Raw genomic sequence first — 19244 nt, forward strand, 5'->3', positions numbered from 1 at the left:
CATGGTGGTTTGCTGCATCCATCAACCTGTCATACATTAGGTATTTCTCCTGATACTATCCCTCTCCTAGCCCTTCACCACCCACATGCCCTGGTGTATGATGTTCCCCCGCCCCTCATGTCCACCTGTTCTCACCGTTTAACTCTTGCTTATGAGTGAGAACATGTAGTCTTTGGTTTTCTGTTCCTATGTTAGTTTGTTGAGAATAATAGTTTCCATGTTCATCCTTGCTGAAGTTGCTTATCAGATTAAGGAAATTTTGGGCTGAGAAAATGGGGTTTTCTAAATATACAATCATGTTATCTGGAAACACATGACATGAACTCATCCTTCTTTATGGCTCCCTAGTATTCCATGTTGTTTATGTGCCACATTTTCTTTGTGCAGTCTATCATTGACGGGCATTTGGGTTGGTTCCAAGTCTTTGCTATTGTGAACAGTGCTGCAATAAACATACATGTGCATGTGTCTTTCCAGTATTATGATTTATAATCCTCTGGGTATATACCAAGTAATAGGATTGCTGGGTCAAATGGTATTTCTGGTTCTAGATTCTGGGATAATTGCCACATTATCTTCCACAATGGTTGAACTAATTTACACTCTCATCAACAGTGTAAAAGTCTTCCTGTTTCTCCAAATCCTCTCCAGCATCTGTTGTTTCCTGACTTTTTAATGATGGTCATTCTAACTGGCATAAAATGGTTTCCCATTTTGGTTTTGATTTGCATTTCTCTTATTACCAGTGATGATGAGCTTATTTTCATATGTTTTTTGGCCACATAAATGTCGTCTTTTGGGAAGTTGTCTGTTCATATTCTTCGCCTACTTTTTGATGGTGTTGTTTGTTTTTTTGTTTAAGTTCCTTGTAGTTTCTGAATACTAGCCCTTTGTCAGATGGATACACTACAAAAACTTTCTCCTATTCTGTAGTTGCCACTGTGATGATAGTTTCTTTTGCTGTGCAGAAGCTCTTTAGTTCATTAGATCCCATTTGTTAATTTAGGCTTTTGTTGCCATTGCTTTTGATATTTTTGTCAAGAAGTCTTTGCCCATGCCTATGTGCTCAATGGTATTGCCTAGATTTTCTTCTAAGTTTGTATGATTTTAAGTCTTAAGTTAAAGTCTTTAATCCATTTGAATTAATTTTTGTGTAACATGTTAGGAAGGGGTCCAATTTCAGTTTTCTGCCTATTGCTGGCCAGTTTTGCCAACCTCATTTATTAAATAGGGAATCATTTCCTGATTGCTTGTTTTTGTCAGGTTTGTCAAAGATCAGATGGTTATAGATGTGTAGCATTATTCCTGAGGCCTTTGTTCTGTTCCATTGGTCTATACCTCTGTTTTGGTACTAGTACTATGCTGTTTTGATTACTGTAGCCTTGTAGTACAGCTTGAAGTCAGGTAGTGTTATGCCTCCAGCTTTCTTCTTTTTTCTTAGAATTGTCTTGGCTATATGTGCTCTTCTTTAGTTCCATATGAAATTTAAAGTAGTTTTTTTCTAATTCTGTGAAGAAAGTCAATGGTAGCTGATGGGGATAGCATTGAATCTATAAATTACTTTGGGCAGTATGGCCATTTTCATGACATTGATTCTTCCTATCCATAGCATGGAATGTTTTTCCATTTGTTTGTACCCTCTCTTATTTCCTTGAGCAGTGGTTTATAGTTCTCCTTGAAGAGGTCCTTCACATACTTTGTAAGTTGTATTTCTATGTATTTTATTCTCTTTGTAGCAATTGTGAATGCGTGTTCACTCATGATTTAGCTCTCTGTTTGAATATTACTGGTGTATAGGAATGCTTGTGATATTTGCACATTGATTTTGCATCCTGAGACTTTGCTGAAGTTGCTTATCAGCTTAAGAAAATTTTGGGCTGACACGATGGGATTTTCTAAATATACAATCATGTCATCTGAAAATAGAGACATTTGCCTACTTCTGTTCCTATTTGAAACCCTTTATTTCTTTCTCTTGCCTGATTGCCCTGGCCAGAACTTCCAATGCTACGTTGAATAGGAGTGATGAGAGAGAACATCCTTGTCTTGTGCTGGTTTTCAAAGGGAATGCTTCCAGCTCTTTCTCATTCAGTATAATATTGGCTGTGCATTTGTCATAAATAGCTCTTATTATTTTGAGATATGTGCCATCAATATATAGTTTATTGAGAGTTTTTAGCATGAAGTGGTGTTGAATTTTATCAAAGGCCTTTTCTGCATCTATTGAGATAATCATGTGATTTTTTGTCATTGCTTCTCTTTATATGATGGATTATTTTTATTGATTTGCTTGTGTTAAACCAGCCTTGCATGCGAGGGATGAAGCCGACTTGATTGTGGTGGATAAGCTTTTTGATGTGCAGCTGGATTTGGTTTGCCAGTATTTTATTAAGGATTTTCACATTGATGTTCATCAGGGATATTGGCCTGAAATTTTCTTTTTTTGTGTGTGTCTCTGCCGGGTTTTGGTATCAGAATTATGCTAGCCTCATAAAATAGGTAGGGAGGAATCCCTCTTTTGTATTTTCTATTGTTTGGAATAGTTTCAGAAGGAATGGTATCTGCTCCTCTTTCTAGCTGTGGTAGAATTTGGCTGTAAATCCATATGGTCCAGGGCTTTTTTTGGTTGGTAGGCTATTAATAACTGGTTATTCTAGTTAGCAATTCCTCTAACCTTTTTGCAAGGTTCTTAACTTCCTTGCATTGGGTTAAGACATGCTCCTTTAGCTCGGAGGAGTTTGTTTTTACCCACCTTTTAAGCCAAATTCATCAAACTCATTCTCCATCTAGTTTTGTTCCCTTGCTGTTAAGGAGTTTTGATCCTTTGGAGGAGAGGAGGCATTCTGGTTTTTGGTATTTTCAGCTTTTTTGCACTGTTTTTTCTCCTTATCTTTTTAAATTTATCCACCTCTGGTCTTTGATGTTGGTGACCTTCAGATAGGGTTTCTATGTGGAAGTCCTTTTTGTTGATGTTGATGCTATTGCTTTCTGTTTGTTAGTTTTCCTTCTAATAGTCAGGCTTCTCTGCTGCATGCTTGCTGGAGCTTGCTTGAGGTCCACTCCAGACCCTGTTTACCTTGGTATCACCAGCGGAGGCTGCAGAACAGCAAAGATTTCTGACTGTTCCTTCCTCTGGAAGCTTCGTCCCAGAGAGGCACCCATCAGATGCCAGCAGGAGCTCTCCTGTATGAGGTGTCTGTCGAACCTTCCTGGGAGTCACAGGGGTCAGGGATCAGGGGCCAATTAGGAGGCACAGAGGTCAGGGACCTACTTGAGGAGGCAGTCTGTCTGCTCTCTTCAGAGCCAGCCAGCAGGAACATTTAAGTCTGCTGAAGCTGTGCCTACAGCAGCCCTTTTCCCCAGGTGGTCTGTCACAGGAAGACTGGAGTTTTATCTATAAGACCCTGACTAGGACTGCTGCCTCTCTTTCAGAGATGCCCTACCCAGTGAGGAGTAACCTGTAGAGACAGTCTAGCTATAGAAGTTTTGGCAAGCTGTTGTGAGCTCTGCCCAGTTCGAACTTCCCAGAGACTTTGTTTACACTGTGAGGGGAAAATTGACCCACCAAGCCTCAGTAATGGCGGATGCCCCTCCTCTCATCAAGCTCAAGTGTCCCGAGTTGACCTCAGACTTGCGCGGGCAGAGAGAATTTCAAGCCAATGAATCTTAGCTTGCTGGGCTCTGTGGGAGTGGGATCCATTGTTCTAGACCACTTAGCTCCCTGGCTTCAGCCCCCTTTCTAGGGGAGTGGAAAGTTCTGTCTCGTTGGCATTCCAGGCACCACTTGGTTTAAAAAAAAAAAAAAAAAAAAAATGCAGCAAGCCAGCTCTGTATCTGTCAAAATGGTTGCTCAGTTCTGTGGTTGACACCCAGGGTCCTGGGGGCATAGGCACCCAGGGAATCTCCTGGTCTGTGCGCTGTGAAAACTGTGGGAAAATGTAATATCTAGGTGGAAGTTAACCATTCCTCAGAGCAGAATCCCTCAAGGATTCCCTTGGCTAGGGGAGGGAATTCCCCGACCCACTGTGCTTCCTGGGTGAGGCAAAGCCCCACCCTGCTTCGGCTTACCCTCCATGGGCTGCACCCACTGTCTAACTAGCCCCTATGAGATGAGCCTCAATTGGAAATGCAGAAATCACCCGCCTTCTGTGTTAATCTCGCTGGGAGCTGTAGACTGGAGCTGTTCCTATTTGGCCATCTTGCTAGCCACCATGTTTTGCGAAAATTTTAATGCTTTAAGTTTTCTTTGTTTTATTTCAAATTGCTGTAAGTATACTTTGGCCTATAGTTTTTAATGTGTGTTTTGGAAGGCTTTTATTTAGATTACTTCACTATTTACCAGATGACATAAGAATCTTATTTCTCAGAGATGAGATTTGAGGACTGCATTGTGTGGATTTTTATTGCCAATTTATGCAGTTAGTAACGAGAAGAGGACTAACCTGGGTTTATGGGATATTCTGAGAAAGTCATTTACTATACAGTGAAACTGCTCTGGCAGAGGCAAATATTTGCATATATTATTTCTTTTTTCTCTACTCAAGGTATAGGCTGAGATGTTGTGATCCAGTTTTCGATTTTTAATATTGTATACTCCGGAAAATGAGTAGATGTATTGATATTTGACCCTCTGGCAACCAAAGCTCCTCTGTACTAGAATAAATGTGTGATAACAGTCAGAAACTATAAATGAGCGTTTCCCTGCCTACACGTTTTCTCTTGGTGGAGCAGCACACCCCAGCAGAGCATGTCTGTTTTTGGTTTACAGAGTCAACATGACCATAAATGTGCTTTGCTTTTCCCTCTCTTGTCTCCATCTGTCACACCAAAAAATAAGTTGAGATGTCCGTCTTTTCAGGAAAGTGATGTCCTTGACTACAATAATACAAGTGAATGACTACATTGATTAGGTGCCGAGACCTACTATTCATTGATTTAATACTTGTTATGCTTATGCTTAGTTTATCATACTTGACACACACGCCTGTGAAAGTTTCTGATCTCAATAAAGATCTAAACTGAATCTATTTTTAGATCTAAAGAGTCTAAAAATAGATTCAGCTTTTATTTCCTCGATTCACCTTTTCTTCTACCTCTTGTTTCTCAGATAGCAGTCCTTTAAGTTATTCTGCGTGAATCTCTTCCACAGCACACTTAGGTGTGCATACTTTGTTTCTTGACTTAACCCTTTCAATTATATTCCATCTATACACACACACACACACACAGCAACAGAAAAATTTTTTAATAAAAGGCAATAAGAGTGAGATAACAAATACCTTTTATATCACATGTGCACAAAAATAAATAAAAGAAAAATGAATAAAATATGCTTTGTTAAAGCATAGAGGCCAGGAGTGATGGCTCATGTCTGTAATCCCAGCACTTTGGGAGGCCAAGGTGGGGCAGATCACAAGGTCAAGACATCAAGACCATCCTGGCCAACATGGTGAAACCGCATCTCTACTAAAAATACAAAAATTAGCTGGGCGTGGTGGCATGCACCTGTAGTCCCAGCTACTCGGGAGACTGAGGCAGGAGAATTGCTTGAACCAGGGAGGCGAAGATTGCAGTGAGCCAAGATAGCTCCACTGCACTCCAGCCTGGTGATAGAGTGAGACTCCGTCCCCCTCACCCTCAAAAAAAAAAAAAAAAAAAAAAAGCATAGATAGATGGATGGGTAGGTAAATGAATTTGAAAGGTTTTTGTGGGATGATTGAAATGTTCCAAAATTAGATTTAAGTGATATTTGCGCTTCACTGTAAATTGCATAAAAAGAATTAATGTTTATCTTTAAAATACCTGACCTTTATTGCATGCAAATTATTCCTTAATTCATGTTTTTAAAATATTATTTGAAATCTTGCAATTAATATTTTAAAAATAGTAAATCTATTTATTAAAAGGCATTTATTGAATTCACAGTTTATGCCAAACCCTATGCCAATAGCTTTAGTCTTAGATAAGAATAAAAGTGGTTATTGACTTAAACGTTTTCAGTACAATAAAAGATTACCGATGAGCCTGTCAAAAATATTCCAATTCTATTTTATTTTTTTTAATCAAATATTTTTATTTACTTATTTTCACCTCTCTGGTGAAATTCCTCACATGCAATACACATTTTCCACATCTTCTACTACTACCTTTATCATATTCATCATCATTATTTTAAATTTCCTGGCTGATACTTGAGCATCTGAATCACGTCTGAGTCAGGTCCTTTTGATTGTTTTATGATTGATAGTAGATTTTCCTTTCTGTTTTCCTCCTTGATTTGTATCTGTCTGAAAATTTTTATAAATAGTCAGATATTATGTGTATTTGTGCTTGAAAATGGACATGTCTTTTTTCTGCTATGTCTTTAAAAGGTGTGGGGTACAGATTTGAATTCAATCATGACTTGGGCTGTGAGTTAGTTATGTTGTTATGATGGTTTCCTCCAATAAACTAGTAGCTTCAAGTTCTTCTAGCATGATATTGTTCTTAGAGTGATATCTGTATATCACATAATTTTTCTTGCTGTCACCTTCGCCTTCGGCTCGTAGCCATCCCTTTGAGCCTATAGCTAAGAGAGGGTCTCTTTTTAACCTCTTGTTCCTTTTTTAGCAATAAACTGTTTTTGCTTGTTTCTCAGTGCTTGCTAGTATGGTAGGGTAACACAAAGAGGCTATCTGTTGTCATGGTTCAGCCTCTGGCTTAGGAAGGTCCTAAATCTTAGAGGAGGTACTTTTTTTAGTATTCTTGAGCCACCCCCAGTGGCAGGGTATCTCTAATAGTATCTATTCAATATGGTATTCCTTTTCTTACCCAGGGGTAGATATTTTTCTTCCCCATTCTCTTTTTTGTTCCTGGAAGTGGTAAAGTTTTTTTTTTCTTCCTAACCAAAACTAAAACTTTTGATCTATTTTCTATTAGTAGAAGAGTATATGTAAGATATCTTATTTTTCTCATTATGATATTCACTCTTTTTTCAAACTTTTATGATATATAGAGAGAGCCTTTGTCTAATCTTTTGCTGTAAGTACAATCATCTCTTGGTTTCTCAACCATGGAGGGTTGGCTCCAGGACTCCGACACATGCCAAAATCTATGGATGTTCATGTCTCCTAGTAGGCCCTGCATAAAAACAGGTTCCTGCATCTGCAGATTCAGCCATAATTGAAAAGTTGGCCTTCTGTATATACAGGTTCTGCATGGGCAAATACAGAGGGCTGACTATACTCCGTGATGATCCATAGAGAAGAGTACATGAGTGGAGGCCAACTTCACTTTTGCCTGAAACTTTTGGGGTTCTGTACTCTCATTGTTGCTTATATTTAACTTTTGGTAATTTGGTAAAAATAAGTAAATAAATAAAAATTTACTGAATTATTTCTACTTGCTTAAATGGCGGTCTCTCTTCTCATGTTTGTCCCCATGTGAATCAGCACTCATGTCTCCTTCTCTCCCTAGAGGTACGCATCTTTTATATCAGGGTGGGTAGCTGCCCTGATATCTCAGCTCTCTGAGTGCACTGAGAAAAGAAAAATTAAATGATGTTCAGCAGTGTAGATAATCTAACTGAATATGAAGTCTTTGAAATTGTTTTGCCATTGCTAGACATGATGTATACTGTTTTCTAGCAGTTCTTAGTTTTTTGAGTATAAAATCTGCACTCTAGTTAAAACCATAAAACTTTATAACATATATAAACCTTATATATAACACTTATAAACTATACTACTTATACTTTTTATAGTATAAAAATGTTATGTGATAGCACTCCTTAGTGTTGCAATCAAAGCTATGGTTTTGCTTTGTTGATATTTTGAAATAGCACAAAATAAAAAAACTTGTAATGGGAGAAAATTAAGTATGACTAATTATAGTCTAGAGAAAAAAAGTAAAAGAAGAAAGAAAATGCTTAGAGTTTAGGAAATAAATTGAAATGTCCAAAGATTAGGCAAAAGTCAAGGTGAAAGGCAGACGGCTATATAGAGAAGACACAACACAAGAAAACCCAGTGGACAGAAATTGTTGGCATAGGTTAAAAGCATGTAAGTTGAGGTATCTTACTCACAGATGTGTTTGATTTTTATGATCTGGAGTACTGTTTTGAGTATAAATCATTAAATTTGAGTGCAGGGTAAAATCTTTGGGATTAAGAAGTTCCAGGTATTTGTAGAGTTAATTAGAGCATGAATGATGTGCCTAGACAACCGTACCTTCTAAACATCAGCAAACCTAGGATAGAGATAGAGAGTGACTGAAAGCCAGACTTTAAAATTGTGAGCAAACAATTTTGGAGTGAGTGTGATATTAACACTACAAGGAATGAAGTGGTTTATTTTGCTGACTTGAGTCATAAGATCAAGAGGGTGCTAAGGAATTGGAAGTTCTGAATCAACAGAATGCTATTCCTCTCGGCTTTTGTGAATGTCATGCTTGAAATAATGAGAAATTCTGTCGAGGAGGTTTGAGAGAAGTGACATTTCTAGGGAAGAATTAAGTTTTGATAGGGCTTCTTTAACTTTGGAATCAAAAGCTGACTTTCCCTCTGGATAGGTTACATAAAGTGTCAAGCTCTCTGCATTTTCTACACAGAAAGGTAGGAAAAGATTAATATAGGAATAGTAAAAAATAGTAAACTCAATATTAGCAAATTGAAGTTCATTGAGTGATTATAATGGAGATAAAAATGAAGGTAAGACAAAATAACAAATTAATTGGAGTTGTATCATACATGAGAGTAATTTCAAAAGATAACAGGGAACTCATGTGCATGAAAAATGCATTTTGCTCATGTTGTCAAATAGAACAAAATCTATAAATTTAAAATTGTGACTATATTTTAACTAAACATAAAGAATAACCTCTAAGGGTGAATTGTCTAACAATTAAAATAAATGCCTTAACATTTCCATGCTGTGTATTTATACATTTGGGTCAAGCACTTGTTGACTGTTAACCTGTGAAAAGAGAGGCAAGATTTAAATTTGCTAACTCAATTTTCAGATGAAATAAGAGAACCTTAAAGTATTTATGATCGTACTACCAATTGGTAGTCTGTCTCTAATTCTAGTAAGTAGCCCTACATTTTATATACATTATTATATTATACAAACACATTAAGGATAGAGCCTTATATTCCAAGGCAAATATCTACAGATAAAGCAATTTTGCCTGTCATTTTAATCCACTGAAAGCACAGTGGAATTTCCTGTTGTGTTTTCTTACAATGTAATTTTAGCATAACCTTGGATCATTAGGACATCCATCAAGAACAGGACTATAATTGCTCTGAGCACCGACTCATTAGGTCATCAGTTCTGACTAATCAGATTGTTTTTGTAAAAAATATTTTGCTGATGAGCATTGAACATTACCTTTTATTGACCATGATGGAATATTTATGTGATTATAACTTAATCTAGAATGTCACCTACAATTTTCTGTAAGATAATCTATTCTTTCTTTGAATAATACAATGCTTTGAAAACAAAACTATATAATTTAACTAAATACTACATTTCAGCATTTTATTTACTCTTGAATCTTTTGGTTCAAGTTAGTGACCATGAGGCTCTATTCCTGTACAACTGAGCGTGTTCTCACAATGACTTCTATGATATGAATTCAACCATTTATAATTGGAATAAAGGTAGTGAATAAAGTTTGGTTTTAACAAATTCTCAAATTATGCTTGGTAAGTTTCCTGATGACTTTGATGATTTATTTACACATGAGTATAAATTCAAATATTCTAGAGTGATATAATCAACATGTTAAGTGTCACTATAAGATGGGTATAATGCACATTAAAGTCAGGAACCTGGTACATTTAAGTTTAACACATATGTGCTTGTTAGGTTTTACTACAAAATTTTATAAACATTTACAGTAATTTTGCCAAAACAAATAATTCACCCTTTCTTGACCAAAGAAGGGTTAGTTGACAAATAATGCATAAATTATATCTGGATATTTTTCATGTCAACATATAATTGACATTGTTTCAGTGTGTCTTATACTAAAGGAGAAATATTTAAGGTAATAAAATCATACATTATAGTTGGACATATAAATCAGTAAAGAAACTTATCTAAACCTAAGCAGTTAACTTCATACAGATTCTTTAAGATTTTTAGGGGGAGTTGATGAATTGCTTTTACATTTTTGTTTCTTGTGTATACAAATATATGAAATTTATTTTTCATATTTTGAAAAATAAGTATGGGGGTGCTAATACAGATCAGAGAATCCAAGTAAGAGCTTAAAACACCAGAATAAGAAGGCAAAGGTGGAATACAAAGTAATACCTCTCATTTTATTGATCAGAGTTAATGCCCTTCCCTATTAAATGTGTGTCTGGTGTTAACACAAGTGACTTCCAACCCCATGTGGATTAGCATGAGATAAAAGCCCAGAGCTGAATCAACTGTTCCAGTGCACATGCAGTGGAGAGGCAAGGTGGTTGCAAGACCCAAGAAATTTGGCAGGTACTTTAGACAATGAGTCTCATCATTTTATTTATTTATTCATTTGTAATGTAAATCACAATATATAGCTAGACATACATTAATACAAGTAATGTGTGCCTTAGGTTATGCATATTGCTAATTATTAAATAGCAAATATCAATGGTTCGCCATGTGAATCAGTTTGAATGTGGCTAAATTCTTCTATTACAGATGTAACCCTATCCTAAATTGTTTAAATACATTTTTGTTGATTCCTCTTTTAAAAATTGTTTCACAACTAGGTATATAACACTAAATAACGTTGCACTCTTTTGAATATTTTAATTATAGATGTACCCATTTTTCTGTTTGTTTCTTTATCCCAAAATTGCATCTATTAGTGATTCATCTATGTTGTTCTGTATATCTGAAAGTCTTTAATTACTCAACAATTATTTTGCAAAATGACTTTACTGATTTTCACTTTCACCAGACACGTTCTTGTTTCTCTATCTCCTAACAGCTGACATTATCAGACTTTTTCCTTTTAGCCTGTTTACCATTCTTTCCACAGAAAAACTAAATGCTAAACCCAGGTTTGTTGGGATTAGCCATTCCTCTAGAGAAAAAGTAGTTTCAGCTCCTGTCACCTCACATCACAATCTGGACTCTAATTCTTCATTATATTTTTGTTTTCTTTCTTAGCTTAATGGTTCTTAGTATTTTGTCAATTCTTTAATAACGTTAAGAACTTGATTTTTTGAAACATTCCCATCAATTCAAAAATTTGTTTTTATTTGTGGGTTCATCCAAATGACCCACACTGCCATTGCTAGAAATAGAAGTGTAGGTCTTCAGTTTTCATGGCCAGTGTTGGTGTAACTCTCAAGTCATGTAGCTTGTGCATTTTTCCTTGAATCTTCTATTTGGCATGTATAGCAAGTGTCTTTTAAATTCTTCTTACATTATTTTTTATAATAGCTTAATTGGGATTATTTCAAACACCATAAAATTCACCCGTTTAAGGTGTATAATTGAATGGTTTTTGGTGTATTCATAGACTTGTGCAATCATCACCAATATTTGCTTTAGAATATTTTCATCACCTCCTTCCAAATAACCTGTGCCCATTCATAGTCAGTCCTCATTTCTCTCTGTCCCAAACCCTGGCAATTACTAAATTACTTGCTGTCTCTATAGATTTGCCTATTCTGAAAATTTTACATAAACAAAGTTGTAAAATATGTGGTTTTTTATGTGTTTTGTTTTTTTTAACATAGCAAATTATTTCAATGTGCATCCATGTTGTAGCATGTGTCAATACTTCATTATGTATTATTACTGAGTAATATTCCATCAAATGGGTGTACCATGTTGATTTTAATACATTAATGGGTTTTCCCCACTTTTTGGCCATTTTGAATAATAAAGCTGTCAACATGCCTGTACAAGTTTCTTAAGGCTTATATTGATTTTCAGATTTTGATTCCACCCCAATCTATACACATTCAAAATCAGCTTTTATCTATGTTCCCTTTCTCATGCACTCTTTGAATCAAATACAGCCTTTGATGCATTTACATTCTCAAACACATCATTTTCTTGGCAATTAATGTTAGTTTCATTACAGTTTAACTACACTATGTAAAAGTAAGTTACTCTCTCATACTCTGTTTCCTACACTTTTAATGCAGCAAAAAGATAAGACTGTCTTGACCTCTCTCTCTTTCTTTCCCTCTCCCTCTGTCCTTCCTTTCCCTCTCCCTCTCTCCCTTTCTATCTCTGTCTCTGTCTCTCTCTTTCTCTTTCTCTTTCTCTGTGACCTTTTCCCACCCCCATCATATACACATTCTTTAGCTTTTAGTTCTCTACCTTGTGCTGCTGTCATTTGCAGTAAAAGTTAGGGGCTCTCTGTAATTCAAATGTATGGTAGCCGTTTCTCTTTTCTTTTTTTATCTTTTTTTGTTCTTTGAGATGGAGTCTTGTTCTGTCACTCAGCCTGAAATATGATGGTTTGATCTTGGCTCACTGCAACTATTTGAAAAATCATATACTAATGGAAAAGATTTTCCAGGAAGAAACGCAGGAAGAGTGTGTCCATACCTTCCAAGTGTTAGAATACTTATATAGCTCTTTTTAGTAGGGAGGGTGAGAGAGGATTCCACAGGCCACTACCTCAGCTCTTCCCAGAGAAATTTTCCTACCAATCTCCAAGATTTGATCATTTTTGCCAACTTTTTCTATTTGAGGGTTTCAGTAATCACATACAAGAATTTTTTCTTTCCTTTTGTAAAATATGCATATTATGGGTATAATAGTTTTGTTTCATACTCAGGCTTTTATCTGCTAAGTTTTATACTGTCACCCAAGTCAAAATAACTCAGGTAAATTCACGTACTAATATGCTCTTGCATATATTGATTTTAGGAAGCTGGAATTTTTATTAATTCAGCTCATCTTAGAACATGGCATACATGTTCATTAGTTCAGAACTTCTTTCATCTCCTTCAATAGTATTTTATAATTTTCCACATAAGGTTTTATTATTAAATATATATTTTAATTATAACCCGACATATTCTAATTGTATTTTTCTCTTTCTCTGTCTCTCTCAATCACCCCACCCTCTTTTTCTCTCTCTGTTTGCAATTGTATGGTGTATCCATGGTTGACTTAAAACAAAACTCTGTATCAGATTGCTTTGTGTTTCCTTTAAATAACACATGGAATTTTTTCCCTTTCTTTTCCTTAAAATATTTTCCATTAATATATGATTTTTCAAATAACATATAGCTAGATGTCATTTTCACCATATATTCACATCTCTGTATTCGAGCTCTGTAAAATAAAAATTTCACTGGACACTTGTTGAAAAGTAAGGAAAACTTAGTTCAAAACTATGGCAGAGAATTCTGGCATTGGTTGTACTGAATCTATAGATTTATTAAGAAAAAAATACTTTTCATAATATTGAATGTTCTATTCATAAATACATTTATCTCCTATATAATTTTAATGTTTTATATTTTTCTGTGCAGAATTCTTGGAGGTTGCTTACTAAAAATATTACCAAATATTTGCCTGTTTTGATGTTCTTGTAAATTTTGAATTTTTAAAGATTCTATTTCTAACACTTTCTGGTTGGTGTATACAACCAATTTGTCTGTGGTGATTTGAATAATTCATTTATGGAGTTTGTTGCATATTTTAAATGCACTGTCATGTTTCCTTTCAATGAGAAATTTGCTTTTTGTCTCCAATACTCAAAACATTTTTTCCTACTCAATGAAACTTCTAGGGCCACCAGCACATTGCCATCTAGAAGTAGTAATATCATATCTTTGTCCTTTCAATATTTTGTGGTCAAGTAAGATTTTTCACCAGGTTTTCCGTGGCTATCGTTTAGTAGATTAAGAATTTTATTTTCTATTGCACTCTGCTGAGTTTTTTATTATTACAAAAGACTTCAATTTTATTTTTTATCTGCTAATAAAGACTTTGATTTGTTGATATAATGATATGCATTAAATGCTTCCTAAATATTGAACAACCATGAATTTCTCTAATATACTCACCTTTGTGGTTATATAAAATCACAGAAAGCTCTGCTAATATTTTGTGAAGATCTTATCCATGTTCGTGATGACATTGATCTGGGATTTTTATTTTTCATTCTACTGACATTTGTGTCAAGTTTTGGTGTAAAAGTTACACTGGCATCATGTAGCAATCTGCAAAATGTCTCTTCATTGTTTTCTATGGAAGAGTCAAGGCCATTTATTCCAGAAATTATTTGTTAAAATTTATTTTTCAAACTGTGTTTGTAGACTGTATGTTGTTATTCTAATTTTTTCCCTGATGTTTGGTATTCTCCTTTTCCTTTTTGGTATCTTGTAAAATAATGTTCCCAATGTTTTATCAATTATATTGGTCTATTTAAAGTAATAACTTTAGGTTCCATTGATTCTCTTTACTGTATATTTTATACAAATAATTTCTGCTGTTATTTTATTCTTCAGTTATCTCTACTAATTTTCCATTATATATCTAGTTCTAGAAAGATAATTTCAGGCCACTGATTTTCAGACTATCCTTTTTAATATTGTGTGTGTGTGTGTGTGTGTGTGTGTGTGCTTCTAAGCAGCTGCTTCTCACACATTTTCACATACTGGATTTTCATTGTCAATCGGTTTCAATGCACTTTCTCATTTTGAATCCATTTTCTTCTTGATGCATGTGTTGCTTAATTTCCAAATATATATTTTAATCTTTTGTTTTGTTTTAAATTGATTTCTGGCTTAATTTCATGGCAGGAAGAAAAATTACTGGGTATAATTGCAGTCCTGGGAAATGCACTGACTTCCTTGAGGGTCTAACATAGGATCAATTGTTATAAACATTCCATCTGAACTTGGAAAAGAAAACTGTGTGTTCTTCAGTTGTTGGGTTCAATGCTCTAAAGACCCATGCATTCATATTGTTAATTATGTTTTACAAATCTTTTACAAATGTGCTAATTATCATTGTTTTTCTTTTATCTGTTAGTGAAAGAGAGAGAAATGTTAAAAATCTTCCATTATAATTGAGAGTATTCTATTTGCATTTTTAGGTCCTTTATTCTCGCTTGGTAACTTTTTGTGTCATATCATTATGTATATACACATTAAAAATTGCTATTTATTGTGGGCAAATAGAACATGTTATTAAAATATATCTGTTTGTCTCTTAATGCTTTTTACCTTATAATCTAATGTTGATATTCATAAAGCATGTCAATTTTATTTTTATGAATGTTTTCTATCATTTTACTTTCCATATTTTTAATCTTCCTCAACCACTTTTCTATATGAGTCTTTTATAATAAGTATATAGCTGAGTTTTATTTATTAAGATAGTCTGGTAACTTTTGTATTTTAGAAACAATAAGGTAAATGCATATTTGCTTCTTGTCTATTACCTATTTCTTCTCACTTTTTAATATTTCTTTTCTCACCTTTTATACCATCTTTTGCATGGATTATTTTATTTATCTACTATTTACATCTATTTCTTTGTTAGTCATACCTCATTATTTCCTTTAATCATAAGGCTATACATTACAACATGTATCAGTGATTAATTACAAACCCTTTAAGATGTTTATGACTTCCTGGTTAATTTATAGATCTATGCTTCTAAAGAAACTTATTATTACAAGTGCATCTCACTCCTTATTTACTTGGAATTATAGTTGAATATTTTAATTTTATGTTTATTTATAGCCCCACACGACATTACTGTTTTTATATATTTTAGAATTAATTGTAGTAACACAAGTTTTTACTGTTACAATTTTTTCTTTATTTATTTCTATATCTCCCCACTTCTATCTAGAATAATTTCCCTTCTATTCCTTTCATTTTACCTTTATTGCAGGTTTTTAAATTTTTATTTTAAGTTCAGGGGTACATGTACAGGATGTGCAGCTTTGTAACATAGGCAAATATGTGACAGGGGTTGGTTATACAAATTGTTTCATCACCAAAGTATTAAGCCTCATATCCATTAGTTATTTTTCCTGATCCTCTTCCACCCTCCAGTAGGCCCTGGTGTGTGTTATTCTCCTCTATCTGTACATGTGTTCTTATCTTTACTGTAGTTTTGCTGGAATATTCTTACAAGTAATTTTTTCCACAAATATATTCATTTCACTGAGAGGTAGGTGTTGTTTCTTCCAATTATCATGCTATGTCGAATGGGCTCCCAGCAAAGCTGTTAGTTTCTGTGAAGCTCCACAGAAACTGTTTAAGGTTCAGTGTGAAGGCCCCAACTTTGGTCAAACTTAGGCTTAGACTCAAACCTCCCTATCTAGCCAGGGTGCTTTATGAACCATGAATGCTGATGATTTTACATAACAGAGTTGCAACCACAAGGTTTGGACATCCTAGACTCCATGGATAGCCAGTCAGGGATTGTGTTTAGCCCTACATATGAAAATTGAGCTATGACAATGGAGCCACTATCGTAAGTTCTGTCCTATCATGTTCTTGTTGAATCCTGGCCAGGAAGGATCAATACTTTCCGAATCATGCAATGCAGAGTCCCCAATCCAAACTGGGACAATACTCCTAGACTCCGACGCCTGCTCCATTAGATGTTGAATGTTCCCTCTCAGTGTGCTAGGAAAATGAGGACGACAACCATACCAGTGGTCCTTTGTCTGTAGTGTTTTCTGATGAGCATGCTCTAGCTGCTTTTATGCAAGTAGTGATGTGCTGCTTAGATAGCTGCCCTTGTCTTCATGACACTCACTTTCATCGTTAAAGAAGATTTTCCTGGCTACAGAATTCTGAGCTAGCAGTCATTTTCTATTCTACTTTAAAGATATCATTCCATTATTTCTTGATACCCACTGTTTCTCTTGAGATATGTGCTCAAAGATATTGTTATTCTGCTAAAGTTAATCTTTCTTTATCCTGTCTGCATTTATGATTTTCTTTTTGTTACTTTTTGCATTTTTTTTTGCAATTTGGCTGAGATATGCCGAGTTGAGGTTTTCTTTGAATTTGTGTTCCTTTTTGTAGATTTTGCTTTAAATTTCTGCCTTAATATTTTTCATCAGTCTTGGAAAATTATCAGCTATTTTTTCTTCAGATGTTACACTGACTTGCTTCTGTCCTTGCTGACATATTTCAAGTAATCTCTTAACCCTAAGGCTTAACCACTGGGATCCTAATTAAGCATCTTGGTTGTTGGAGAGAATTTATTGTGGCCTTCTTGGTCCCTGATATAGTTTTCTTCTTTATAACTTTGGGCATAAAATGACTTCATAATTTCTCACGTTCTTTGCTTTAATTGTATTTGAAAAGTAGATTCAAAAGCTGAGTTCCTCCTCAGTTTCCTTCTTTGTCAGATAAAGTATCCTTTTAATATTGTCATACTAATTTTTAAAATATTTTATTAAGAGTTGTTCTCGGCGGGGTGGTGGGGCAAGGTGGCTGAGTAGAAACAGCTCTGGTCTGCAGCTCCCAATGAGATGACACAAAAGGCATTTCCAGCTGAGATACCCAGATTTTCTCATTGGAAACTGACTAAGCGGTTGGGGTGAACCATGTAGAACAAGAAAATGCAGAGTGGACTGATGCTTCACCTGGGAGCTACACAGGGCAAAGGGGCCTCCCTCCCCCAGCCAAGGGAGGCAGTAAGGGACCATGCTATCCACCTGGGGTTCTACACTTTTTCCATGGGTTTTTACAATCTGTAGATCAGAAGATTTCCTTGTGTGCCTACACCACCAGGGACTTGTGTCCCAAGCACAACACTGGGCTGACCCATGGCAGCTGCACAGGTTGGATCCGTTGGGACAGACACTGAGTTGCAGGAGTTTTCACATTCTCTTCCCGGAACTCCAGGGTGGCAAGAAAGCCATCCACTCCTGTTGAAAGGAGTCTGAAGCCAGGGAGCCAGGCAACCTCATGCAGTAGGTCCCACTCCCATGGAATCTTGCAATTTAAGGCCCCCTGGCTTGAAATCCCCACCCGCCAGCACAACAGCCAGGAGTCTGCTTAAGATAACTGAGTTCCTGGTATGAGGGGTAACTGACATTACTGCAGCTCTAGTCAGCAGTGTTTGCCTGCCAGTGCTAGGGAGGCTGGATGGGTTATACTGGGCTGTTCCCCACAGCACAGCACAGTAGCTGTGGCAGTCATGGCCAGACAGCTTCTTTAGGTGGGACCTGGGTCCAACCCTCCAATTTTCCCAACATAATTTGTTAAACAGGAAATCTTTTCCTCATTGCTTGTTTTTGTCAGGTTTGTCAAAGATCAGATGGTTGCAGATGTGTGATGTTACATCCTAGGCCTCTATTAGAAGTCAGGTGGCCTGATGCCTAAGTTTCAGACGTTGTTATTGGTCCATTCAGGAATTTAACTTTGGCCTGGTTTAGTCTTGGGAGGGTGTAAGTGTCCAGGAGTTTATCCATTTCTTCCAGATTTACTGATTTATGTGCATAGTTGTTCGTAGTAATCTCTGATGGTAGTTTGTATTTCTGTGGAATCAGTGGTGATACCACCTTTATCATTTTTTGTTGCATCTATTTGATTCTTCTCTCTTTTCTTTTTTATTAATCTGGCTAGTGGTCTATTTTGTTGATCTTTTCAAAAAACAAGCTCCTGGATTTATTAATTTTTTAAGGTTTTTTTTATGTCTCTGTCTCCTTCAGTTCTGCCCCGATCTTAGTTATTTCTTGTCTTCTGCTAGCTTTTGAATTTGTTTGATCTTGCTCCTCTAGCTCTTTCCATTTTGATGATAGGGTGTCGATTTTAGATCTTTCCTCGATTCTCATGTGGGCAGTTATTGCTATAAATTTTCCTCTAGACATTGCTTTAAATGTGTCCCAGAGATTCTGGTACGTTGTGTCTTTTTTCTCATTGGTTTTGAAGAACATCTTTATTTCTGCCTTCATTTTATTGTTTAACCAGTCGTCATTCAGGAGCAAATTGTTTAGAGTCCGTGAAGTACGCGGTTCTGAGTTAGTTTCTTTCTTTTTTTTTTTTTTTGAGACGGAGTTTCACTCTTGTTACCCAGGCTGGAGTGCAATGGCACGATCTTGGCTCACCGCAACCACCGCCTCCTGGGTTCAGGCAATTCTCCTGCCTCAGCCTCCTGAGTAGCTGGGATTACAGGCACGCGCCACCATGCCCAGCTAATGTTTTGTATTTTTAGTAGAGACGGGGTTTCACCATGTTGACCAGGATGGTCTCGATCTCTTGACCTCATGATCCACCCGCCTCGGCCTCCCAAAGTGCTGGGATTACAGGCCTG

The 19244-nt window shown here is 35.9% G+C and overlaps 1 long non-coding RNA gene across 1 annotated transcript; it reads right to left on the bottom strand.

The window, feature by feature from the left end:
• Positions 1–1122: 1122 nt before the first annotated feature.
• On the bottom strand, positions 1123–18255 carry LOC116561781. The gene is made up of 2 exons (XR_004273602.1): positions 18185–18255; positions 1123–1215 (listed from the first exon to the last, which is right to left on the bottom strand). It is a non-coding gene; the product is annotated as an uncharacterized LOC116561781 (long non-coding RNA).
• Positions 18256–19244: the final 989 nt, after the last annotated feature.

This window comes from Sapajus apella, unplaced genomic scaffold, assembly GCF_009761245.1.
Source record: "Sapajus apella isolate SASKATOON/1434 unplaced genomic scaffold, GSC_monkey_1.0 scaffold30, whole genome shotgun sequence".
In the NCBI taxonomy this organism is placed as follows: domain Eukaryota; kingdom Metazoa; phylum Chordata; class Mammalia; order Primates; family Cebidae; genus Sapajus; species Sapajus apella.